The sequence below is a fragment of the Canis lupus genome, chromosome 4, assembly GCF_003254725.2.
Source record: "Canis lupus dingo isolate Sandy chromosome 4, ASM325472v2, whole genome shotgun sequence".
Classification (NCBI taxonomy): domain Eukaryota; kingdom Metazoa; phylum Chordata; class Mammalia; order Carnivora; family Canidae; genus Canis; species Canis lupus.
The window spans coordinates 11,469,194-11,495,712 of NC_064246.1; the positions used below are offsets into that span (position 1 = coordinate 11,469,194).

A 26,519-nucleotide genomic window follows, 5' to 3' on the forward strand; every position below is an offset into this window, starting at 1 on the left:
TCCATAACAACCCATGATGTAATTATTACTCTCCCAACGTGGTAACTGAGCCTTGAGAATTTTCAACAACTTGCTCCTAGATAATAAGGAGCTGAAACGGCATTCGACCAGATTCTACCAATCGCTGGTAAGCTCTTTAGATAGTACAATGACACAGCAGGTCTATGTCCTGAAATGCCTTGGAAAAGTAGTCACCCCCCACCTAACATATATGGTCATGTGGTCATTGAGAATGTATCCAAAAGCTCCAAGCCTAAAGTCTTTATTCAAGGCAGCCCGGGTGGCTCAGTGGTTTAGCGCCGCCTTCAGTCCAGGGCGTGATCTTGGAGACCCGGAGTCGAGTCCAACGTCAGGCTCCCAATGCATGGAGCCTTCTTCTCCCTCTCTCTCTCTCATGAATAATAAATAAAACCTTAAAAAAAATAAGTTACAGCAACATGGCCTTGATCTATCTTTCTACTTAAATTCAGAGAGCTGCCCAGTTCTAGATTCACCTAGAAGAGAGCTAGAGTGCTGGCATTCTATTGTTATAAGATGACGTTCTATAGTTACCATCTAGTGCTGGTATTTATGGGTTCAAAGAATTTCACAGAATAACAGCTGTTCTGCTGTAAGAGACTTAATGATTTTTTGATTGGAAGATTGCCAACATATGCATCTTTGGTCACCTATAGGAAGCATAGTTAAAAAAATATATATATAACATATATATATATATATATATATAGCTTTTATATATCTATATATATCTATATATCTTTCTATTGTGTAAATAAACATACAAGGAAGTGATTGGGAAAAAAAGGTTGACTCTTGGGAAACTTTACACTTATTTAAGATGCTGCCTTTGCATAAAGTATTCTACTTGTCATTTAATCTTGTCTATTTAATCTATGGGGTATGGGATTTTATCCCCATTACGCAGATGGGGAATCTGAGATGTAGAAACATTTGCTGAGTTAGCTAATATTAGCCATCCATCAAGGCTAGATTTGAGTCCATATCTATCCAGATGTACCAAAATCTCTGCTCCCCCAACGATAGCAGCTATCTCTTTTGGTAATTACATTCAGAATTGGCAGCATATTATTTCAAATAACCCTCTGGTAGCTGACTATTGTCCTTTCAAGGAAGATTTAATTTTGGAGAGTCAAATTCTTTTTTTTTTTTAAGATTTTATTTATTTGAGAGAGAGCACAAGCAGAGCAAGAGGGAGAGAGAGAGAGAGAGAGAGAGAGAGAGAAAGCATGCCCAAGCAGGGGTGAGGGGCAGAGGAAGAGGGACAAGCAGACTCTGCACTGAGCAGGGAGCCCGATACTGGGCTTGATCCCAGAAAGTTGAGATCATGACCTGAGCCAAAGGCGATGCTTAACCATCTGAGCCACCCAGACACCCTGAGTCAAATTCATATGAAGTTAAGACTGAGCAGATGATCACATTTTATGATGTCATTTTTGTTATTTCAACTAAAAAACCTGATAAGAAGAACAAGGCAACTTCTCATTCATCTTTGCTTTCCTCTAGCACATCATTGATGTATATTTTTTGACTTACAATTATTTGTTGAACTGTAACACATTGATTTATCATCAGCAATCTATACTTAGCATTTTGTTGATTGGATTTTCTGGTAGAGAAAACCATGAAAGAATAGGATATAGGACAGGTGAGTTTTGATTGTGGGGTTAGGATGCAGAATAAACCTTAGAGGACTAGTTCCAGAAAGGGGGAAAGGGAGGTTGGGATAGAGGTAGACTGGGGGCTGGAGATGGGGAATATGAGAGCAATGACCACTTGCAATATAGGGTTAGACCCAGAAATGGGGCTGAAGGGGAGAGAATAGAAGGACTGGGGAAGCCTGCTTTCACAGTCTTGAGAGAAAAGCACTTCTGGGAGTAAAATATAATAAAATGTTACATGAAATTATACTTCCAGGAACTACTTAGTACTTTGGAAGAGGTCATGGTAACCTCATTTGCCTCGGGGAGAGCTATTTTTCTCAGGGAGAGCTGAGTATTTTTTTCACTTGATTCACCATGGAATTAACTCCAGCTAAAATATAAATCCCTCTGTTTTTTGAGAGCCTTAATAACCTCCCTACCTCAAATGTAGTTGTGGCTGTTGAGGAATGATGATCTACCTTTAACCTCATCCATCACCAATAACAAGCAAAAAGAAAGTAATTAATAAATGTCTGAATATGCTTTAATTGATTCAGGCTACTCAGGTTCATGAAGGAGAGACATGCAGGCTTCTCTTTCCAGTTAAATGTTTACTGAGGGCAAGTAAATACATGTAAAATCATGGAATTCTAAAAACATACATATAGAAACATGTACATTTTACTTAAAGTAGGGGATAATTTTCAGAAATGGAACTCCAATAACAGCCACCCTCATTTGTGCATCTATAAAAAGCAGCTTCAATTTTAGTAAGCTACCTAGAATATGTTATAAAATGTCGTCTTATAATTAATTCAAAATACTCTGTCATTAAATCATGTAATGATGCTTTGTGAGCATACATAAGCTTAATTGGGAGTAATGAAACTAAGGAGATTGAGATCCAGAGTGCTGTAAATAAAATAACAGCAGCTCTTGCAGCATAAATTTAGATCATTGGGTAATCTTGCAAAGTTCCTAAGGTTTGCTCTGAATTGAAAGTCTCTTTTGTGTGAAGACAATAGAAAGATTAACTCTCCCAAATGGAAGGTTTTAAGGATTTCAGGTTAGTGAAATCTGTTAGTAGGTAGAGGATTTATATGTCAGATGACATAATGGTCAAAGAGCTCCTCCATTTGCAGCAGATGAGTAGATAGAGGACCCTTGAGGGTTAGACGTTATATTGTAATGAAAGAGCTCTGCAAGTCCATGGCAACATTTTTGACTCGAATAATTTCAGTTTCCTCATCTGTAAAATGGGCAGAGCTTTTTTTGGGTGAAATGGAAAAGTTCATGGAGTGCCTTGATATAAGCCTGGCATGTAGGAGGTATTCAATAAATGCTATTGGTTTTCCCATGCCCCCAGCACAGAGTGTTCTACACAGTGTAAGAACAATAGATAATTGTTGACATGACTGAAGTGCATCCATTGAAATGAGTTCCCTAAGGGAGTGTCCTATATATTCAGACATTAAAGGAACAAGTGAAATTCAAATCAGATTTAAGACACAGGCTAATGACAAAGAGAGACTGGAAAAAAAAAATCATAGGGTCAATAGTGGTAGCAGGTCAGCTCCTTACTTTCCGATGATGGCATCCCAAAGCCGAGGGACAAGAAGCGGACACGTGGCATTTATCCTACCATTTCTCCTTCTTGTGACCATAACTTTCTGCTCTTTCTATCCAGATAGGTGTGCAGACTCCTGAATATAGCATTTGGGCAGGCAGGCATTCAAGATCATTTAGCACTAGCACTTGTGATCAAGCCTAGCTGCTATTCTGACTGACCCTGTTCATTGGATCACAAAAGGAGAACACTATTCTTTTTTCTTTCCCCTTTGTGAATACCTCCTAGAGCAAGAGAAAAAGGGCTCTGTTTCTTTCTCTTTGTAAAGTGATGTCTTTGTCTGTAGGTGATTCCTTACCTCTGATATTTGATATTTTGATACCCCTTCAGAGTTTATATAATATTTTAAAGTGCACTTAATCCTGATAATAGCCATGAGTGAGAAGCGGGTTACAAATTATTACCTTCATCATATAGAGAACACCAAGGCTCTGAGAAGCTAATGAACTTAAGATGACAGAATCAGTAAATGGCATAGCTGGAAGTTGAAAATTGGATGCCTAACTCCAAAATATGGCAGTTATTTGGAGACAAATTCCACCATTAATATGCAATATCAGAGAGAAGACTATAGTCATTGATGGCACCTGACTACTTCATGGAGGAGATGTCAATTTTCAAAGAGAAAATAAGACTTGGAATTGACAGGACACAGCACAATCAAGTTCTAGTCATGGTACCATGAGCAATGGTAAGGAAGTTAAATTTTGTGGGCATGGCAAACAGTGGTGGTGGGTATAGTCACAGGATGGAGACCTTCATGACTGGTATGGGAGGTCATACATGGGTTCTGAGGAATATTAGTTGATGAGAGGACCAGGAAGCTTCCAAGGGAAGGCTTTGAATGCAAGGCTAAGCATTTTACATTACCTTTTTTGATTACTGAACTATAATCTATGATTTTATCTAAACCCTTTTAGAATTTGGATTTTGAATTTATGTTTTCAGTTTGTCAAATATGATCACCATCAAATTTCCTTGCCTTGATTCTAAAATAATACCTCAAAAAAAATAAAACAATACTTCTAAGATTCAAGGTGGAAAGGAAAAATCTTTTTTTCTTGAGTTGGTAGACATGTCTTTCCATTTTCTCCTTCCCCTAGTGACTTTTTATACTGCCATGTTTTGAGGCCATTTGTCTTTCCTGGAAAATAAGAATGCTGAATGCAAATTTAATATACAAAAATCAGTGTTTTATACATGCAAATCCCAGCAAGTTAGATTTTATAAGGAGAGAAGTGATCTCTTTCAATACATCAAAGAATAAAAAGACTCCAAGCCCATGAAATAACTAAAAATTAGGCTTAAACAAGAAATGTGCAAGATTTTTGTGAAGAATATTTATAAATCTTAATGAAAGATACAAAATATGACCTGGACAAATGAAAATACCTTGTTTTTGGAAAGATTCATCATAAATATATCAATTTCCCTTATTTTAATGAATACATTTAATATAATGTGATCATAATGCCTTTAGGATTTTTTTTAAGAACTAGATAAGTTTATGGTAAGTTCATATGGAAAAACAAGGATGTACTAATGACCAGGAAATATAATCAAATAGAAGAGTAATGAGGTAGGCCTAATTCTTTCAGATTGCAAACTATGAAAAGATAGTAATTAAAATAGAGAGACAAACTAATGGACTAAAATACAGTCCAAAAATAGACCCAAATACAATTTAGCATGTGATAAAAGTGATATTGTTTATCAGTGGAAAAAAGAAATGTTCAGCAAACATTTAAAAAATAGAAAAAGAAAAAAGAAATAAGAAGTGTTAAAAGAAAAAATATATAGAGATGCAGATCTATCTATCTATCTATCTATCTATTATCTATCTATCATCTATCTATCTATCATTTATCTAATTTGCAGGGAGATGAAGGCTTTACTAGGTATGACACAAAATGCAGAAATCATAGAAACTGTCAATTTATTTATTGAAATAAATCTTCTAATCTGCAAGAAAAAAACAGCAAAAATAATGTTAAATGGACACTTGAAAAAAAGAATTTGCATCCTCCATCATAGGCAACACTCATTTTCCTCATTTATTAACTAGTAGGTACGAGAAAAAAAAATTCAATGGAAAAAATCAAGAAAGACATGAAGAAATAGTTCATAGGAAAATTTCTTAAGCACATGAAAAGATGTCCAATCTCACTGATCATGAAAGAAATGCAAGTGAGAACTACAGTGATACTCCATCTTTACTCACCAGAATGGCAAAGATAAACTAATTTGATGGTGCATTGCAATAATGAGGCTATGAGGAATCCTAGGAATCCTTTTCAGACATTAGTGGTAGAATAATGAACACAATTCTGTGGAAGGTAGTTTGTAGTATCTTTCAAAATTATAAATACAGATCTCTTTACCTCAGAAATGTTACTTCTAAGAATTTGTCCCACAATCTACACATATGTCTAGTACATAATTGTAGAAAGTATAGAAACAGTCATTCCACAATTGTTCATAATGGTAAAAGATTGAAACAACCTTGGAATCCCTGGGTGGTTCAGCAGGTGAGCATCTTCCTTTGGCTCAGGGCATGATCCTGGAGACCTGGGATCGAGTCTCACGTTGGGTTCCCTACGTGGAGCCTGATTCTCCCTCTGTCTGTGTCTCTGACTCTCTCTCTCTCTCTCTCTCTCTCTCTCTCTCTCCCTGATGAATAAATAAATAAAATCTTAAAAAACAAAAAAAGAAACAACCTATATGTCTGTCAGTAGGGTGCTGGTTAAATAAACTTGGTAGATGTATATAGTGAAATACTGTGCAGCCATTAGAAATTTAAAACATTAGCTCTGTTTTGACCATTTCACACCTCTAAGGTCTTTCTTCTCTTTGGCAAAATCTCAACAGGTTTTCAGGAAAATGGGAGGGACTAGGAATGATTACTTCTCTCTCCACTTAAATTCGTTATAATATAGAATAATTCATTAGAAGCATAATCTGTTAAATTTTCGACAGGCAGAGTGAATAGATTGTGGCTGCTCTTTAATGTACATCTCTGAGAGTAAAAAGGAGCTGATGAAAAAGATAGTTGTATGTCATAGCCAGAAATGTTACTAGAAAATCCTTAAGGACATTTGAATAGAAAATCCTCAAGTCCAGTTGTACAAGAGGTTGTATAATCTGTCAACACAGACATACAGCAAGAGAGATGGCCTCAGTACAGAATAGCAAAATGTCAAGACCAGGGCCCCAAAAATTAGACCTGGGGCCCATGGCTTGCTGAAAGCACAATCCTTACTTTCTGGCTGCTTATAATGCTTCTAGGTGTTGATACAATTGGGAGGAGGGGAAGCAGATAAATGCCTGAGAGCTCTTTTCAGAGAGTTTCTCAGCCTTGGTGGAATTCTTACTCCTCAGCAGCTTTTCATAGTTACCACGCTGTAAACATTCTTGTGAGGAACGGAAGGGCACGTGGTGAACCCATTTTTATGCTGATATATCCTTTGATTACTCCAAGGATTCTTAACCTGCCTGACCATTACCTGGGGAATCACGTGGGGTGCTAGTAAAATTTACCAGTGCCCTGGCTTTTCCACCAGTGGTTCTGATCAAAGTGGTCTGGGGTGGGCCCAGGCATTGGTAAATGCTAAATGTTCCCCAGATGTTTCTCCTGTGCAACTAGATCCAAGAATCTCAGGACTTTGCTCTGCTCATATATATATATATATATATATATATATATATATATATATATAAAATTTGGGGGGGATGTTCAATGCTACTTATGAATAGAAATATGTGGTGTTTGTGAGTTTCATTTTTGTTATCCTCCAAACTCATTTTGAGTCTCCTATTAGGCTAGGCTGAAGGGAAAGAGAAAAAGGTAGAGAGATAAGAGAAAATCATGAAAGAAAAAGGGGGAAGAAAGGTTAAAAGGGAAATGCTGAATTCTTTACTGCAAACTCACTCCAGAATCTTTGAGCACAGGACCCATAAATTTTCATATTATTAACTTCTGAGTTGATTTTTATGCGCACTTTAAGTCTGAAAGCTCTAATCTGGGATCCCTGGGTGGCCCAGCGGTTTAGCGCCTGCCTTTGGCCCAGGGCGCGATCCTGGAGACCCGGGATTGAATCCCATGTCGGGCTCCCGACGCATGGAGCCTGCTTCTCCCTCTGCCTGTGTCTCTGCCTCTCTCTCTCTCTCTGTGTGACTATCATAAATAAATAAAAATTAAAAAAAAATTGAAAGCTCTAATCTATTGGGAGATCCATTTAAAGTACAATCAGGGAGGGAGGGAGCAGATAGGGATCATGTGCTGACTAGGGAAGGATAATGGAACAGAGGGTTGCATAATCAAGGAAGCTTGGACTGAGCAGAGAACTTGTGTAGGCTCCTTGGATTTTGCATAAACAACCCTGTGAAATGGGGGGGATTTACATGAAAATCAAAGCTATTACTGCACCCATTTTTTGATGGTAAACTTAGTTAAGTTGGTCACTTGAAATGAAGCTCATCCATGACACAAGACATTGGATTTAAGGCCCATCCTAAATCAATATGATTTAATCTTGATTAAAATCTAAACTTGATTACATCTACAAAGACCCTCTTTCCAGATAAGGTCATATTCACATGTGCCAGGGATTAGCACTTCAACATATCTTTTTGGGGGACACAGTTCAGCCCACTACAGACACCTTATGTAAAGCTGCTTTCATTTTGTTTAAAGCGATTTTACCCATAAGACCAGCAGTGGTCACAGTTTTGAGATCCATTTTTCCTACCTTTTCATTTACAAACATATACATTATTCTTTTTAGAGTTGCACTTTCACTTGGTAAAAGTATAGTTAAGAAGCAAGTGATGGTGACACCTCATCACTTTTTCCATCACCAGACTGATAGGCATTAAATTACACTGACAAGACAGATGCCCTGGAAGCAAATGGCCAGTTTGTAGAGAAAAAACAATAGCAATCAAAGTACATAAAGACAGCTCATTTTAGAGCTTCTTCCTCCCCACACACTGGAATATTTATTTGAGCATAAGAAGTTATTTGGCTTCAGAGAGCCATCAGTTTGTTCTGTCCCTAGTACCTGAATATCAGTTTGAGAAAGCACAGAATACTAGAGAGGCAGGCTAAGTGGCCTCTTGGGATTTCTTAGGAACATTTTGATCTTTTTTTTCCTGTTGAAAAGAAATTATTGTAAGAAAATTCCTCAAGTCCGATTTCAATCCAACTGCTTTTAAGTCATGTAAATATTCAAAACAAAGAAACAAGTTTGCTATTTGGTCATTGAGTAGGAGTAGACTAAGTTCTTACTCAATGAACTTTTATTTCCACTGGGAATTGTAGGCATGATACATTTTCAGTGGACGATTGTAATTCCAAGTTATCAATGAAGATAGCCTTTAGGATCTGGTTGTCAGGATCTAAAATCAGAATCTTAGAGATAAATTCATACAGAAGAGAGGAGAAAAAGAGGTATTAAGGAGGGAGTGAGGCTAGGTACAACAGATAGCAAAATCAGAAGGGCTGGGGAAGCTAAGGGCTCTAAATTAGATCAAGATATGTTATTCTCACTAAGGAGAAGACCTCATGCCTCCCATACCTGGCCAGACCTGGGGATTTCTCTTTACCTTAATAGTGCTCAAAGATAGTTTCTATAGCATCATGAGAATTTTACTAAACCAGCTCATTTTAAAGGGATCTTCATATGTGCGCTGTAGATTTTGTTGCTATATTTAAGGGAGATGTGATAGGGTTAGGGGGTTTAGAAGAGGGGAAAGGGGATATCCTGAAACAGGATTTCAGTTCCTTTGCCATTTAGTCCAAATGAATTAATTTTATGCAATATGTAAATTTCTTATGTTTCTGAATGAATGGATGGTATTTTATTACCTTCTAGCTCCACTCTACAAGTTGTGGTCCAGAGTTATCTTGTTTTCTTATTTATCAAAAGTAAAGGAAGTTTCCCAGAAATGGGAGAACATGAAAAGCATTTCACTGACTTTGGCTGAGGAGCCAATGTTACAAAGGAAAGGAGCCATTTTGCATGGCAGCTTTCCCCTTCTCAAAAATAAGGCTGTAAACAGCTGCTAAGAAGTGAGGGAGCCATTACTTGAATTGGGGTCTCTGTGCTGATGCACACGGAGGGCTGAGTAAGCTGGCTTCTGGGATTGACTCATGCTACAAGATAGAATTATTTGACTCATATATCTCTATGACCAGAGAGTTTTGCTATTGAGTCTAAAAAAAAGTCTGTTGGAAAATAAGAAGGAAGATGATTGAACTGTATGAGAAAGGAGGAAAACATATAACTAAGTACTTTAGTTATATCTAAGGGTATGAATGGGATATATTATGGGATGAATTACTCAAAAGTCTTAGACTGCAATCTTTTTGGCATTACTTATTAAGAATTGGAGATTTCCTACATATTAAGACTTAAGGGGTCCCAAGAAAAGGTCCTCCTCAAAAAAATTTCCACTAGTGTTCCATAAAATTCTCAAGCCTCTCCTTGCAGCAAGTCAGGGCTTCTCAATGAAGAGACGTGGAGCTACCAGTGAACTTTGCAACCTGGATAGAAGCTCTCCAAACCAGTTGACATTACCATCTTCTTCACTGCTGTTCTGTCTGACCTTGTTGAAATCCCAGGGTATTTCACACGGGAGAAGCACTGCCCTCTCATTTGCTCTACTGACCAGCTCCTGTGAGCACCACCCCTTGGTTTCAAGGAAATGTATAGAAGCTTCTCTCCCACAAGAAAGTTAGGGCCCCTCAAGTGAAAGCATTCAAGTCATCTGCTAAATTTATGTAAGACATTTAAGTCTTAGGATTCTTTAAAATATTAGTGTAAATTTAGAAGCAACTTAATATAGGAGCAAACAGACTTAGATTTATACTGAAAAAGCCTGGATTTAAATCTCAGCTTTTCATGTCATGGCTGTTATGATTTGAGACAAGTTACATAATTTTTCAAGGATCATTTTCTTCATCTATAAAAATAGTGTAATAAAATTTATCTCATAGCATTGTTCTAAGGATGGGATGACATTTGTGTAGCTATGACTGGAATGGGGATATATTTCCCACCTGTTCTTCTAATACCCTCCAATAAGGCAGGCAGGGTAATAAGGGCAGAACCAAGATTAGAACCCTGGACTTCTGAATTCTAGTAGTAGGTCTGGGGGTTTTCAATAATGTAAATCCAAAGGGAATAATGGGACAGCACATACTTAATTGCTTAGGATTTAAAGAGTTAGATTGAAATGATCAGAGGGTAAATGGACTTGCCATTTGAACTAAAATATTTAGCTGTCCCTCCTTATTTGGTAAATTTATCTGCTCCCAGGTATTGGGCTGTGTCTTACCACTGTTCAGAATAGAAAGCTTATTTCAGGAGCTTAGCACAGCAAATTTCCTGTATATAAGTCCCCAGAGGGACTTGAAGAATCTGAGCAGTATAGCTTGAAATCAGTGCTGTCAGGCCCCTCTGGGGCAGTTGACACGATGACTGACTTATTCATTGCCAGCTCATCTGTATCAAGTCATAGGTTTTCCCAAATCCCAAGATGGACTCATTTTTTTCTGCAATTAGTGTACATTTGGAACAGTTCCTTTGGAAGGATGCTGGTCCATTCCTCAATCCAGGAGATTCAGAGAGATATAGCCACCTGGCTCCAACCTGGATTGTTGTCTGTGCTGGATATAATTATTTTCCTCAAGTGCCAGAGTGAGCAGTCAAGAATAATACTGCTCTATTTGGGGTATTTGATAAGTGAGAAGTGTGCCTGACCTAGGAAAAGCTCTTTTCCATTTTTAAATTATAATAATTTACATGAGTTCATGTGAGCATATGAACATAAACTAATGGGGCTATGAATCCAGCTTTTGGAATATTTAGTTAATTGGAAATGAGGATCAGATAATCTCATAATAGAATCTCAGAAAAAGGGTAGTTTAGGTTTCTGAAGAGATTTTTATTTTAAAGGCCATCTAGCAAAAAATCTCAATATAAACTTTTGCTGTTCTCTTTGGAATGGCTCTAAATAGTGCTAGAAGTGTTTAACTTGTTTCAAAGATGCTAATTTGAGCCTCAGACAGCTGCAGTGGTTATTAATATGAGCACAATGGCTGACAATTTGACAACAGCCTCTAGTTTTCATTTACTGCTTTCATACTAAATGTCCCTTTTGTGCACAGGGCGTAAAAACCATGGTCAGATGACTGACTTGGGAGACACGCCTATAGACTGACCAGCATCTGATAGCATTTTTAGTTCTTAAGAAAGTGATACCCTCTTAATAGGGAAACTGGTAGTTCTTATACTAGATTATAAATCTTTAACACATTATTAGTATTTCCATAGTGCTGTGAAAAATCAAGAAAAAGAAACATTAATAAAATTAGTGAGGAAAGATGGACTCATTTTTTAATACATATTTACTATAGATAAATTGATATATGAAAGTGTCATGGGACCCTGGCCTAGAATTAGAACAAACAAGCAGTTCTTTATCACTCCGCTGAAATGTGATTTAGAGATGAATGTTTTAAATCAAAGTTATTTTTTGCTTATTCTTTGTAATTTTCTAGAAAATAATGTTACCTAAATGAAAAAGCAAAAAGTAACAGAAAAATATCTGATGATATGTACTTTCTTTTCTTAGTTAGGTTTTATAATTCTATGTCAGATTGATGTGCATTTGTATTTGGTCTGTGGGTTTTCTTACAGAGCACCATTTTGCTTGACTGAACTTTGTTTTGTAAATGTACAAAGGCTTAAATCATCCTGTGGGCATCTCTGCATGTGTCACATTCACCAGACAACTTGTCTAATTCTGTGAGTGTGTTTCTTTTGAAGGACTCAGCTGATCCAATGTTTGAGTAAAAGCAAATAATCAACTAAATACTGACAGGTATAACTTAATATCTCTGACCCAGGCTGAGCCAAAGGCAGAATTAAAATATAAACATTTTCCTATAGTGCCTACTGAAACTGGATATCTTAAAAAGTTACTGAAAAGTTGGATTAATTAGGAAACACACCTTGCATCAAGTAGCCTGTCTTTCAAGCCAGAAGATAAGCTATATATTTAGGCCAGAGATGATTTTCTTACCCTCAGTCCTCTGTGTATGGTCCAGGGTCTTGTCCCATGAATGAATGAATAAATGTGTAGAGGCCTTGAATATTTATACAGGGTTTGAATATAAATTATTTAATTTAATCCTCACTACTAATATGTACTCTGGGTTTTCTTATTATCTCATTTACAGAGAAAGAAATTTATCATTATAAATTTGCCTGGTGTTCCTCAGCTATGGAGACAAAAGATGAGACCTGAGCCACTGTCTTTTCACCCCTAAGTTTGAGCAATTTCTAAGTCTTTATAATGTCAAAATCTCTGTCCTTAGAACTTACTTCTGCTGCTATGTTGGTCTTATTCTAGAACATCCTTTATCCCTTCAGTGCCAGCAAACTTTCTGTGAAGGTCCAGATAGTAAATATTTAAGGTTTTATGGGCCATACAGTCTCTGTCACATAGTTCCTCAATTCTGCCATCATAGCACAAAAGCAGCCATAGACTAAATATATCAACACACAGGCATGCATGTGTTCCAATAAAACTTGATTTATAAAACAGGTGGTTGGCTGGATTTGGCACACGGGCTGTAATTCAGAGTCTCTTAGTATAATAGAACAGAGGACCATTCTCAGAGACTATCAGGGAATCTAAGTTCTAGCCCTGGCTATATGATTAGAAATGTAAATAATAAGACAATAAAAATAGCAATAGGTAACATTTATTAAGCAATTTATGAAATATATATGCTTCATCCAATTTATCTAATTTCATAAACCTATGTATAGAAAAGTTATGCCATTCACTCAAGGTCACTGCTATTACTTGTACAGCTGGATTTACACTAGGTTTGCCTACCTCAGCATCCCCTCAAGGCTTTTGGACTATGATAGGAAGCTCCTGCTCTAAGATCAAATAGTGACATTGCAGGATCTGAAAGAAGTAAGTCTGTCATTGATGGTGACATGAAATTCAGAAAAAAATGACACTTTGTGTTCACACAAGATGAAGCATGGGATTTCTGGCTGCCTAGCAGGAGGAGCCCATTGCTGCATGATGTGTGACACAGGACTGGTGACACAGGACTCTGGAGAGAGACGACTCTGAGGGGATGTCACTGCTTCTCTCTCTCTGGGCCCTGATTGCTTTCTAATACATCAATGTGAATATTTTCCTTTCTCTGAATATCTAATAAAGAATCCATTTAAATAGACATATGTAAAGATTATATAAAACAAGACTAAGACAATGTTGCTGTGAAAAATTCAAAGATGTGCAAACTTGCATCTTGAGCCACATCCTGCCTTCTTACACCGTCTCATCTTTAGGGAATGCATGTCTGATGCCAGGGACAGACAGCCTCAACTCAGTGGACATGGCCACCAGGAGGAGTTTCCCGGACTGGGCATGTGTATTTTACCCTCATGGAGCTTCAGAAGGATGCTATCATAAGGCTGAAGTACTGGAGTCCTGGCCACAGGAATGTGGGTGGGTGGCAAATTTTGGACACATGTGACTGATTTTTCAATGAAATAATGGTCTGTATTGGGAGTTTCCTTTAACACAGGCAAAGTAAATGGTACATTTCCAGCATTACAAGAAGCACACACTCTCCTGATTTTCTTCCATTGGCAATCCATTCTTTACTGTTTGCTTCACAAACTTTACAGGGAAGGTAACAAAATGAGACCTTAGAATTATCAGGTCACTTTCCTCAGTGTTGTGAGAGACCAGAGCAGCTTAAAGTGTATGGTATCTGAAGAAGGCAGAGAAAGTGGAAGAAGGATAAAGGAGAGAAATATAAGCAAAAAAGCACCTTTGACTACTTTACAAAAATAAATGGGAAGATGGTATTCAATGGGTATAGAGTTTCAGCCCTGCAAGGTGAAAAATTCTGGAAATCTGTTGCACAGCAATGTGAATGTACTTAGCACTACTGAACTGTACCCTTAAAAAATGGTTATGATGGATAAACCACAACAAAAAGTTTTAAAAAGAAGAAAAAAAATGGTTCAGAACCTGTTCTGTGAATCTGAGAATGCCTGGGAGACTTGTGTTCCTCACAGGTAAAATCAGCATTAGGAGTTAGGATTCCTACCTCATTAGGTTGATGAAGCTAACTGAGATAATGCACTTTAAGTGCCAAGCACAGTACTTCACACCAGTAGCATCTTCATAAAAGCTAACATTCTTTCTCCACTTTTCTCACTCTCCTCCAGCTCCTCCTTTGTCCAGTGTTTTTTTTTTTTATGATAGTCACACACAGAGAGAGAGAGAGAGAGAGAGAGAGAGAGAGGCAGAGACACAGGCAGAGAGAGAAGCAGGCTCCATGCACCGGGAGCCCAACATGGGATTTGATCCCGGGACTCCAGGATCGCGCCCTGGGCCAAAGGCAGGCACCAAACCACTGCGCCACCCAGGGATCCCATCCAGTGCTTTCATAGCAGATTTTATCTTCCTACAAAATATTTTTCTGGGGAAGGTAAAAAATATTGCCCACGTGATTTAGCTTGCTTCTGTTGCCCCTCATCAGTCAGCCCATATGCAAATGTGTTGTGGTTTACCCTGTTCAGTGAGTAACAAGCTAACAGATATCTTTACTTAGTACTAGTGCTTGAAGCAATTGAATTGCAAAGTGTGAGCAATTCAGGGAATGTGGGACAAAATGAGGTGGACAAGCATTTCCTGAGTCTCCCAAGGAAAAATATGAGCTGTTGAGCAGTAACCAAAAGTACTAAATCTCTAGGCGTGACAAGATTAAGTAAAGTTAAATATAGACTCTGAATCAGGAAATCACATCCTAATGGACTGCCAGATGTCCCTTCAAGGACAGCAGAGGAAATAGGGGCCCAGTTGGTGAGAACTATCAATATTGTTTGCTAAGATTTCATATTTTACTGACGCTTACTAGAAGCAAGGTAATTCACCTTAGTTTTCTTCAACATTAGTTTGACATTGGCTGTTCTGTTGTAGAGACATGTGTGATGCAGTTTTATGAAATCTTTTTTTTTTTTCCAGTGGCCCTTGGCTTTTTGTGTAACTTTGTACCTGGCATCTACTCTGGGCATAGCCTGCACTAGGATCTAAGGGAATGGTGAGAGAATGCCAGCAGAGTCTCTTCAAGGCCTTTGGGGGAGGAGGTAAGAATGGAAGTATGTGAGCATGCACAAACACATTCATACACCGTCATGTACTCACATGTGTGCGTTAGGCACAATGCAGAGCATGTACATTAAAAATTGCCAAACCTAAAGCTTCAAACAATCAATGCTTCAGACATTTACAGAAGTGAGAGAGTAAGGTGGATCAGTGTACAGTTGAATCCCTTGGGGATCTTGTCAGAATGCAGATTCTGGTTTATTAAGTCTGGAAGATCCCCAAGATTCTGCATTTATAACAGACTTCTGGTCCACTTTGTTTACTCATTCATTTGTTCATTGTTGAATCTGTCATACGGTATGCATTATTGCTATAAACTGGGAATAAAACAATGACTGAGGTATCAAGTAAAACAAAGATTATTACTTCATAATTGACAGAGATACTTCTAGAGTTCTTTCTGAACTTGTTTTGTGAAGGATGGATAGTAGTTTTCATGATAAATAAGTTGTGGGGATTGAGGGGATAGTGTATTTCAGGCAGGAGGAACAGCATATATTCAACACATGAGGTGTTCCTCAGTGCCACTGAGGCTCAGTCTTGTGATATGGTCAAACAAAATGCTGTGGGTGGAAGAGCAGAAGGAGAAAACGCTGGACAGTAGTCAGGGGCCAGGTCATAGAGGGCCTGTGTGTCAGGCCAAGACATTGATGCCATATCCTGAAGCTAAGGTGCTCTGTGGAAGGGAATCCAGAGACAGCTCATAAACTTCCCTGTGTCCTTGGTCTTATTCTTATTTATAGATGACGATGTCAACTACTTTCTAGGATTTAGGCAGTTGATTATATTTTACCTGATTTGTGGACACCCCCAAGTCCCACTCCGAATATCTAAAACTTTGGTGCTCTGGCTTCTGCAGCTCCATTGGTTTTCTTCAGCAGAAGTTAGTAATACACAAAGCAACAAAATTGATTTGCCCAAAGCAGGGCTTCTCAGAGGTTAAGAGAAACTCCAACAACTTCCAACTTTTGGGTCTCCTGGTTTATTTAAAAAGTACACACAAATCAAAATAAGGTGATGAAGTTTGCAGTGTATCTTAAATATTTCCTTGGTAAAATTATAACATTTACCATAATAACTACACCACAATGTATGCTGTTTTAAAGATAATTATAGTTTTATAAACATTAAAATACAATAAAAGCAGAGTGGGGCATAATATTAATGCCTGCTTTCAGTTCTATATCTCCATTATTGTAATATAACTGAATTTAAAGACAAAAAATGAAAATATGAGGTCTTTTGTAAATGTAAGGCTAGGTCAAGCTGCCATCCCAACCCCTACTCTCTCTATTGTCTATTCTAATAGGCCCTGATCCAAGAACATCAACAAATTCTTTTTTTTTTTCAAGATTTTATTTATTTACTCATGAGAGACAGAGAGAGAGAGAGAGGCAGAGACAGAGGCAGAGGGAGAAGCAGGCTTACTGCGGGGAGCCCGATGCGGGACTCAATCCCAAGACCTGGGTATCACCACCTGAGCCAAAGGCAGACGCTCAACCACTGAGCCACCCAGGTGCCCCAACAAATTCTATGTTCTTATTTATGGAGAAATAAAGCATTAGCCCTCACAGAGAAAGCACTGCATTGATTGAGGGTATGCAAGGTGACCAATGACCAAACATCAGTGACCTTCAAAAGCCACCTTCAGGGCTGACCAAAGAACCCACTGTGCTGCTCCAATCTCATCTCAACATGGACATATTCAGCAAAATGACAAAAACCACTGAAGAGGAAATGGGCATGTCAGCATGTGAAAGATAGACTAGCTGGTCCTCTATCATCACCCTTCATTGTTTTGGCTTAGTGCAAAATTTCCTGATTTGAAGAGACAGGTTTATTTTGAAGGCAGTGAAACACAAATGAATGTATAAACAAGGGTATATCTGGCAGCATGAGAAGCAGTTTTCAGCTTAAAGAAACAATGATACAAACCAAATTTCCTAAACCAGCTGAAAAAAGGAGCCATTTCATGTGCCTAGCAGGCTGCATGCAGCACACTGATCCATCCCTGATGCATTTACCTGGCCTGTATGTTCAGATTACAGATCTTTGTAGGAATGGTTCCTGTGCTTTAGGATTTTTTTAGAAAAATAAAACAAGATCTGTGTCTATATAGAGTCCTATCAGAGAGCTGAGAGAAAGAGCTATAACATGAGTTATGAGGGGCAAAGGGGCATCCCAACAAGGAAGAAAAATTAAACTACTGTCTGGTCAGTTGGATAAATTAAATTTGTCCAGGCTGGGCAAAGATCGGACTGGCCAGAGTTAATTCTGGAGTGAAATTTTATGGTTATGTCTTTTAAAAGCCATGTAAATTGGCAAATATAAAGCTGACAGGACCTTGCAGTCTTCGGCAAGAACACACTGTCCCTCTCATTTATTTCAGAGAACGCTGCCCCTGTTCAAAGCCTTGCAGTGAGCTGTGCCAGAGTGTTTTGGCCATGAGTGCATGATGCAGTCTAGTGGGAGGGTGGGGGTGGTGCAGAGAGCATTCCAATAAAAAAAGGATTCTGCTCTAAAGAGACAAAGGAGCCACAGAGCCACAGACATTGGACCTGGGGGATGCATCATTTGTTGTCTTTTCCATTGTAGCAAGAGGGTTTCTGTCATGGCAGAGAATTTAAAATTCTTTCCCTGAGAATTATGAACTCTTGTTTTTGGACCTAATGTTTTCAAGGGCCTGACAAAGCTATAGCGATCAAAGTAGGTTAAATTGATCACTTTGATTAATCTGTGATTAAAGGCCCTGCAGGATAAAAGGATAGGTATTTGGTCCAGTGGAGGATGGTAAGGCTGGAAATCATGGTTGAAATGGGAACAGAGAGGTTTCTTAGACTACAAAGATGTTAGAACATAAAGGGCTTCTGAGGTAATCTGGCTGGTAGATGAGGCAATAGAGGGAGACCTTGAGTGATTAGCTTGGGGTCATACAATAAAACGTAGTTGAGGCAAAGCATTTAAGTAAGTAGAGCTTCTGATTCATGATTTATGGCAAAAGTGACTCCAATTCTTTCCTTCTCTATATCTCCTCTGTAATCAGAGAAATGCCCAGGGAGGCCTAGTAAAGATCAGCAGAGTGGCCAGCTAGCTGTGGCTTTGTGAGCAATAATAGTGAATATTGTTCCAAGCCTCTCAGTTTTGGGGTGATTTGTTTTTCGCATCCTTGTGGCAATATATGATTGGATGGTGGTGCTGTAATGAAAAGTTGGTTATTGAGAAGAGAAAGAAGAGGATAATCCTCCAATGCATTAATTAAACCCTGCAGTTTCTATCATCTAGGAATAGTGGCCAATTTAGGGTATGAGGCTATGTCCTGGAAATGGAATCCTGGAGAAACTTCCTCAGAGCCCTTGTGGCAGTGTGCTCCCTAAAGTGATCCCAAAGTGGTTGTGTCCTCACACTCTGGAGCCAAAATGATTCTGGAGATCTTCTAATTCTGATTTTCAGATAAAGATCAGAGGCTAAGGAGTGTTGAGGCAGAATCAATCGCATAATTTGTGGGATCCAGTGACAACAGAATATTAAATCAAGTACAGGCACGTCTAAGTGTGAGTTCCTTCTGCAACTCTGTAGGGTGTGTGCACTTATACTAGCCTGGGGCTTGGTAATTAGTCTAAGTTCATCTAGTTAACTTCTACCAGAAGTTCTAATTGAGTGTATTTGTTAACAGGTAGTTCAAGATGTAAGACACAAACCTAACACCTTTTTAGTTCCTACTGTAGTGATTTTCATTATTTTCTAATAGACTGAGAGAAAGAAATCTGAACCAGAAACTATATCGCAGGCTTGGGGTCTGAAGGAGAGCGAAGAATTTATAATTCTTGTTGAAGCATGGGAATTTGAATTCAAGCAAGTAAACTCTGAAATTAAAATTCTTATATCAAGGATTTTGCTGTGTCCAATTATATCTTTATGATATTTTCTTTGTGGAAGTTGATTGCTATTCATTATGATAAATTGCTTGAATTGTCTCTTTATTTAGCTATTTATTTTCTCTCTCCTCTCTCTCTCTCTTTCTCTCTCATTTGAATAGAAAAATTTCAGGTGCTAAATAACAAGGATATAATTTCTTTTTGAATTTTTCCCAACTTTTTACTTATGACATAAATACTTTTCCAACAGCTCTGAACTCTTCCCTTTCTTTCAGAGGTCTGGAAAAGCGACAGCTTAGTAGGTACATTACACCATTTTTAACCAACCTTTTTGAACATTCACTGTTTTGAACACTCTTCTTTTTTGACTTATACACTTAAATATTATTAGAATCTTGTCCTTAGGAAAGCAATCTCCATTACTTTATTTTATAATTAATTAGAACAGAAAACGGAACTCCATTATTTTATTTTATAATTAAATAAAACATAAAACGAAACTCTGGGCCTTCTGAGGTTTTCTGTTTTCTCTCATAAGCCTATCATAGGAAATTCAAAAAGGGCCCCTTAGGTAACAGAGATGGGCTTGTGGATTTAAAAAAATTTAGAAAGGGCAAGGTTTTTCTGACCCCCCGCCCCCTTTTTTTTAAGACAATGAAAGTGACAAGGCAAGATCTTAGATGATAAAGTTAAAGGCATCACTAAAGGCAAAAACCAGGGATGAGAAACAAACTGTGAGAACAACATAAAAGCTAGTAGTAATGTCATGAGGAACAAAGCTCAATTTTGCATCAAAGGTCAAACTAATTGCACACTAATGCTTCATGTCAGGAGAATTTTTGCTGTGTCGAGATTGGTTTTTTATTATTTTTTTCATTCATTTTTATTGCGATTGGTTGCTTTAGCATGTGTCCTTGCTTTAAGGATTTCTTGCTATAGCTCCCTAGACACTTGTCAGCCCTATTACCTGTGGTAAGTCTTTTTCCAGGCTCCCAACCATCTATCTGGTTTTGTCTATGCAGATGCAAATGAAGGCCGGGTTCTCAGGGCATTTGCCCCTTCTCCACTTCTTTTCCTTCAAAAAATTACCATTCTGAAAAAAATAAAAAAAACATTTTGGGCTTACCTTTGGCCAGTGACCTCTAACTGGATTAATAAGAGGTCTAATTTAGTTTGGAACAATACAGCTTGATTTTACTTTGGCTTGTTCAGGCTCTTACTTATTCAGAATAAATTTTCATAGTCTCTAATGGAAATGCCAACTTGGTTGGCAAAGGAGTTCTATTACCAAAGAGGTTTTCAAACCAGTTTCTAAAGGAAGATACCATAGTGGTCAGGATTGTTCAAAGAACTATTGGTCATAATAATATTATTATCTTTGGGGCACGGTTTCTCTTCTGCTCTCTGCTATCTCTGTCCAATGTATTTCTGACCTCTCTCCCACTTTTCTACCCTATATTTCAACCAGAGTGCCAAAACTCTGATCCTCCTTCATGTTTGCCAAGGTCACATTGGCAAGGAAATCTTCCTGCAGGCTTCCCTTGAGGACAAAACCAAACTGAAACTTTCTGCCCTTAAGCTAAAAGCTCTATGAGCCTCAAGCTACTTGGCTTCTGTTTCGCTTTTATCTTCCTTTTTACTCACTCTTTTCTGTGTCCCTCTCCCAAATACCAGGTACCCTAGATTCCCTTCTTTTTCTCCTACTCTCTTCAATTGACCCTTAAAAACAAAATGCTGGTAAGCTCCCTTCCTTTGCCTCATTTAAAAAATTTCCATAAAATTTATAACTGGCTTAGGCTGGCCATCACTGATCTTGATTTAGCTGCTGCCAAGAAGTATTTTATGATTATCCACTGACTTGTTTACAATAAACACACAAAGTCCTTGGTGTTAGAAGCCTGTATATATTCTCTGATTTGTTTGGAAAATAGTGAGTACTTGAAGTTCCCTGTGTAGAATAGGGTGGTTTGGGTTGTTTGACTTGCACATTTTATATGAGAAGATAAAATCCCCATGACTTAATATGTAATAACAGCAAATCATTTTGCTGCCGTGTAGAAAATGTATACAGCCCTGAGACAACACAGGAAACTTTCCAATACTTCCTTAAGCATTAGTTTTAGAAGGCCATTAGTGAGGCTGGTAATTGAAAACAAATTGTGTTGGTTATGGTGAAATTGGCTATTGGTGGAAAGTGTTTGAATATCTGAATGCGTTAGGTTAATTGATTATGTAAGAGTGATTTAGAGGCTGATGTAATAGCCACCATAATAGCAGTCTTGAATTCTGCTATTTGAAGGATGAGTCAGGGCAGGAGTGATTTAAATGCTGGAAACATTTGAATTGTGTTGATTGTTCAGTTGTACATTTGAAATATATGAAAGTGATCTCTTCTTCCTGTAAGCTCTGGTATCATATCAGTCACTATATGAATTCAATGTTCAATAGCTCTCTAACAGGTGGATGTTCTGTCCCTGGCAAAAAAGTGTAATTACCCGGAACAGATCTGTAAAAAAGAGCTCTGATGTGTGTTTTCAAAGAGAAATATCAACTGCATCTTTTGGAAGTTAACCCCAAGCTATGGTGCTAGAGTTGAACTCGATTACTTCACTGTCATGGAAGGAATCTGATGTCTGAGGAAAAAAGTCATATTATTCTGCCTTCTGTAGTCACTTTCCTCCATCTGACTAGAGCTGAGTTTGGGACCTGGGGTAGGGGCAATAATGATTGCGTGTCTACAACTGCACTATTGACTATTGCATGTTCCTTTGCTGAAGCCAGGGCTATTTTATGGGGAGTTGTTAGTAGAAAAGAGCTTGGTGGGAGAATAAATGCTTGCTTCTATAAGGTTAAGCTGTAGTTCACCCAGTACATACAGAAGCCAGGAGGAGGAGCCACCACGTTATGGCAAACCCGTCACAGCACTGTTAAAGAAGAGCCACTTGATAATTCAGGAAATGTGGCTGCATGAACTAACTGTACACTGGGGGCCCACATCATCCACTCTCTACATAATGCTCCATTAAAAAGCACAGTCCAGAAATCAAAGTAATTACAACTGAAAGCTCATCTGCTTTCATTTCTTAAAGATCATTAGAGCAGATTCAATTTATAATCCATAGTAAAAAACTTTTTCAAAGCTTCCTTTGCCTCTGTCTCAGTTCCTCAGGCACCAAAGCTGCTCTAGCAGACCCCAAAAGGCTATTCTCATATAACATGTAGCCTTCATCTCCTACCACACCTCGTGTGTAGATCTACTCAGTCTCTCTGGCTGTTTTTATTTCTGCCTTTTGTTTTGTTTATGTGGTTCTGCCTATTATTACAAAAAAGGGTTAGGAACTAGTTTGGCAAAATTCTCTTAAAGCATAAGGGAAGGGGAACAGAAGAATCTGAGCAGAAAAAAACTAAGTTCTTTTATTAGTTGGTATGGGAATAGGAGTATCAGATTATTGCTAAGGCTATAGGTAAGATATCTTTCTCTATCACAATCTATAATAAAAACCAACATTTATTAATAGTATGTTCCACTCATTTTGCCAATTATTTTACATTAAATATGTCATAATAACTAATATTATTTTACACATTTATAGTATTACCATAAAAATAAGGAAACTATAGTTTACACAAGTTGAGTGACTTGCTGCAGGTTATACCACTGGTTAATGGCAGAACTAGGATTTCTTGGCTTGATTTGTTTTCTTCCAAACCATCAAAACTTTAGGCATCAATGGCCCCCAATGGCTGAGGTTATATGAGAACAAAGAAATAATTTAAATACCGTGACACCTATTTATATATGAGAAATGCAGTTTAATTCCATTTTTAAATTGTTTGTCTTCTTTATACAATTTTTCAGTTGAATGTATCATTTTTGACCCATATTTATATTAACAGACTGATTACCAAATGTTAGATATTTGTCTGCAAATTAGTACTGGGACTTCTCAACCATAAGTGTGTGTGATTTTGAGACCCAATTCAAAATTAAATTTCTCTTATTTTTTTCCTATTTTCAGTTTTTCTCCCAAAGTTCAGAGGAAATTCTGTGGTCCAGGGTTATAGGCTTGAGTACCTTCCCTCTGAGTACTTCACTCATCACCACTGTGCCTCTTCTATGAGGTGGGAGAAAGGATTTAGGAGGAAGATTAGGAGCTCATCAGAGCATGACAGTGATGAGTGGTACATAGAGTGTGTGTAATAAAATCCAAATGCAGTTGTCAGCTACAATGTTGAATATACACCCTCAAAAATTATCTTCATATTAAATCTGTACTTTTTAAACAAATTTCCCTTTTGGTAAACATGTTTCTTTGCTAGTTTTGTATCCTGATTGAAAGCGAAGGGTTATGCCTCTGATGAGATTTATCATCATTCTTTGAAAGAAAGGCCTTAAACCAACACTTCCCATTTTTCTATTCTAATGGATGCCTTCAACCTGGAGTATGTGTCTTAGAGTCAGTCACTTTTATTTTCAGTGTCTTGAGTCTGTGTTCATCCACCATCTTGGCAATGAGTCTCATGTCAACTCCCTTGGCTGCTGGTTAGTTCTCTTTCTCTTGAAACTGGAGTTTGAGCTAGTTGTTTAAAGGAAACAGAAACAAAGGAATGGGAGAAGCTGAATGCAGCATTCTGAGATACTGGCCTTTTGAGTTTTTTTTTTTTTTTAAGATTTTATTTATTCATGGGATTTTATTTATTTATTCTTTATAAATTTTATTTATTTATTCATTTATTATTTATGGTTGTTGTGCACATGCGTGAGGGGGCGGGGAAGGCAGAGACATAGGCAGAGGGGGAAGCAGGCTCCATGCAGGGAGCCCAATGTGGGACTTGATCTGGGGACTCTGGGATCACTCCTTGAGCCGAAGGCAGCCACTCCACTGCTAAGCCACCCAGGTGTCCCAGCCTTTTGAGTTAAAACAAACATCAGAACTACAAAAAGAATCTATCTAAGTCATCTGTCACCAATACTTTGAGCCTATTATAGAACAGGTCTATGAAATTATTTCAAGAGACCTCTGCATCCCTATATATACTAAATAAATAGTACCCTTACACATACATGCACTTTTTTCACATGTAAATAGGTGCTATTACAATTAATATGATATAGTTTGTTTCACTAATGTTAATTTTACTAAATTTATTTGCTATTATGTATTTTATTAGTCAATATATGAATATAGACAAGACATTCAACCACTATCTGACATGTATGCACTCTTATGTGTAAAAGGAGTTCTCATTTTTAAAACAGTTGGGAATCACTAATCTAAATAATGGTATATTATTCTGAATAATGGTTCCTATTCTAGTCGGCCAACCACTATTCTAAATAATGGTTCCCATCTGGTCAGCAAGATGGGAAGAAATGTGAAAGAGGTCAGAAATATGAAGGCGCTTTTACAAGGAAAAAGAGCAGGAGGTCCCTACTCGAAGCTATCAATTCCTGTCAGGAAATTGGCTGACACATCCTTGCTTTACTTCAGAGCTATGGAAGCCTGCTGCTTGATTTAGCGTGGGTGTTAAAGTACCCCATGTCAGTGAACTCACAGGAAGAACTTTTCATTTTACTGGTATTCTGAGCTTCAAAACGGCACAGCACTCAGGTACATTATAATGTATCATGGTGTCTTTGACGTTTTCCTAAGGAAAAATAATAGATTATGAGTCAATGTGCAAATGAGAATAAAGGACTATCTCTGATCATGAAATGTCTGCTTCTAGTTGATAATCAGATCATTCAAAGGGCATAGCAGTTAAGTTGTTTTGTTGGTTTTTACCTGCCCCAATTTCATCTCTTCTGCTTGTGGTAACAGAATCTGTTTCCCTTTAGAGAATTGTCCATATCCATTGCTGGCATATGGCCCAGGCCTGGTCACAAAACTGCTGGAATTACTGAGGAGGTAAACGCCTCTGGATGAGGTTTTGAAACTGAAGTCAGTTTTAGTAAGAAGTTTTAGACGTCAGCTGCTTATGGTTGTCTTTGCTGTCACAGGGGGGACACTGCCCACAAGTACAGCAATGTGGGAAAGCTAGCCAGCACATGGAGAGAGTCCAAAGCAATCATTTGGACATCTGCTCTAAGTGTTCCTGATTTTGACTTTTGAATTATGTGAGTCAATCAAGTTTCCTTGTTGCTTACATGTTTGAGTTTGGGTATTGTCACTGGCATTATAAAGAAACCTGATTAACACAAGGTTTTCCTTTAGCGTCAGATGGAATTTATCATCCTCTTTGTTTTTCTTCTTTCTACATTTCAGCTCCAAGTGGACTCCACTTTGCCACTTCTGGGCTGCCCCAGTCTTGCTCCATTATGGCCCCTCAGTGTGGAGCAGAACTTTTTCTCCAGCTCACCAGCTGACTTCTATGGACAAGGCATTCTCAGCTATACTGAGCAGGTCCAAAAATGGTGGTGAGAAGCAGAGATTCTGTAGTTCTGGGAAACTCACTCTAAGATGGCAAGGGAAAGTCACATCAAGCTAGAATGTTCTAAACTGTAAACTGTAACTTTCTTTCCAACTGGCAATAAACAGTGAATGATGCATTTCAGCAAAGATTGCCAGTTTTTGATATAACAGCCCAATAGCTCAGCTGGGGATTGTGCTAAGAGAGGAGCCTATAATAAGCATTGTTTTGTGGAGATGGAGTATTTTGATGCTGACCCTTTGATTTTGCTTCTATTCATTTTTGTTCCTTTTGTCATTCTTGTTTCCCCTGCTGTGTTCTTTTCCATTATCACTCTTTTCTTTGTCTGAAATTTCACCCACAGAAATGAGCCTATAATAAGGGGACATGAGAAGCCCTAAATTGCTGTCATTTTGATTTTCTACTTTATTAATATTCCAGAATATGAAACATACAAGAGGTATTTTAGCTCACTGGTCCTTCAACTTAGTCATGCTACTATCTAATCCATTGCATGGGAAATTTGAATATGCATCATAGCATCTAAAACCAACACTTCTAAATCTGTTTGTGGTACATTATGTAGGAAATTACTTCAGTCTCACTAGTATTTGAGAAACCATCATACATCATTCCAACATCTTATAAAAAGAAGCAAGTGGGAGATTTGCATAAAAGGGAAAAGGAGGAATCACAACATTGCAATCCATTGATGAAGATTAAACTGGCTTCCTT

General features: G+C 37.9%; 1 long non-coding RNA gene across 2 annotated transcripts; it reads left to right on the forward strand.

Annotated features, from left to right (window-relative positions):
- On the forward strand, positions 1-25,923 carry LOC125754917 (uncharacterized). Of its 2 annotated transcripts, XR_007410058.1 has the most exons (4): positions 1-127; positions 13,668-13,827; positions 15,358-15,479; positions 25,640-25,923. It is a non-coding gene; the product is annotated as an uncharacterized LOC125754917 (long non-coding RNA). The 2 variants fall into 2 exon arrangements; XR_007410059.1 differs by lacking the exon at positions 13,668-13,827 and having other exon boundaries at positions 40-127.
- Positions 25,924-26,519: the final 596 nt, after the last annotated feature.